At 39.4% G+C, this 1,574-nt stretch overlaps 1 pseudogene; it reads left to right on the top strand.

The window, feature by feature from the left end:
• Nucleotides 1–289: 289 nt before the first annotated feature.
• On the top strand, nt 290–1,234 carry LOC109570848 (olfactory receptor 5I1-like; annotated as a pseudogene).
• The last annotated feature ends 340 nt before the right edge of the window (nt 1,235–1,574 follow it).

Genomic DNA, 1,574 nt, shown 5'->3' with positions numbered 1-1,574 from the left:
AGAATTAAAAAGTAAGAAATATGAGATGTTATCTGCACATGTCTGTCCAGTGGAAGAACTAGCTATTAATCAAACAAAATAAAACTATCAACCATGAGATAAAGCTACCAAATTCTGAAATATGTTCCTCAGAATTTATATTTGGAAGGAGATTTGGTCTGGGACTTTTGACTTGATTGCTTGTTTGTTGAAACAATAAAATAACCTTATAATTATATCTATTTTTTTTCTCTATCAACATAGTATCTCAGGATGTTAGAATTCTCATAAGAAGAAAACAGCACAGAATATGGACTTTTTAGATGGAAACTATACCTTGGTGACTGAGTTTATTCTGTTAGGGTTTTCAACTCTCCCTGAACTGCAGATTGTCTTGTTTCTCCTGTTTCTGACTTTGTACTCTATGATTTTAATGGGGAACATTGGATTGATGATGTTAATCAGGGTTGATCTGCACCTTCAAACCCCCATGTATTTCTTCCTTAGTAACCTATCCTTTGTAGACCTTTGTTATTCTTCAGTCATCATTTCCAAAATGCTTGTCAACTTCCTCTCAGAACAAGTCAATTTCCTATCACAGCTGTGCCCTGCAGTTCTATTTCTTCTGTACTTTTGCAGATACCGAATCCTTTATCTTGGCTGCCATGTCTTGGCGACCGCTATGTCGCCATCTGTAACCCTTTACTGTACACGGCTGTGATGTCTCAGGGCATCTGCATGTGGTTGATCATCTTGTCATACTCTGGAGGCAATATGAGTTCCCTGGTGCACACATCCTTTACGTTTATTCTGAAATACTGTTATAGAAATGTCATTAATCGTTTTTTTCTGTGACCTCCCTCTCTTGCCTAAGTTATTGTGCACAGACACGTCACTTAATGAGTGGCTTCTCTCCACATATGGCAGCTTAGTGAAAATTATCTGCTTCAAAATCATCATAATCTCCTACTTTTACATTCTCCTCTCAGTCTTAAAGATCCTTTCTTCCAGCGGGAGGAAGAAGACCTTCTCTATGTGTGCTTCTCACCTGACATCCTTGGCCATCTACCAGGGAACTTTGCTCTTCATTTACTCATGACCCAGCTACGTGTATTCTCCCAACACTGATAAAATCATCTCAGTGTTCTACACCATCATCATCCCAGTGCTGAATCCCTTGATTTATAGTTTGAGAAACAAAGACATAAAAGACGCTGCTAAAAAAGTCTTAAAATGAAAGATAAATCCCTCCTGAGATATAAGGTTCCAGGATTCAACTAAATCCCTGATTACAAACTCCAGCTGTGTGTATGCTCAGTTGTGTCCAACTCTTTGCGACCCCATGGACTATAACCTGCCAGGCTGTTTTGTCCTTGGAATTATCCAGACAAGAATACTGGAGTGGGTTGCCATTTCCTCCTCCAGGGAATCTTCCTCACTCAGAGATGGAACCTGTATCTCTTGCTTATCCTGCATTGACAGGTGGATTCTTTACCCATGCTGTGCCTGGGACAAACTGTAGCTAAGAACCTGCAACAACCTTGCCAGCACATACTCAACTTCTCACACAAACATTTTATTAAACACTTGTTTTC

The sequence above is a fragment of the Bos indicus genome, chromosome 17 (assembly GCF_029378745.1).
Source record: "Bos indicus isolate NIAB-ARS_2022 breed Sahiwal x Tharparkar chromosome 17, NIAB-ARS_B.indTharparkar_mat_pri_1.0, whole genome shotgun sequence".
Lineage (NCBI taxonomy): Eukaryota > Metazoa > Chordata > Mammalia > Artiodactyla > Bovidae > Bos > Bos indicus.
The sequence above is the reverse complement of the archived record's forward strand: the minus strand, read 5'-3'. Positions and strand labels throughout refer to the sequence as shown.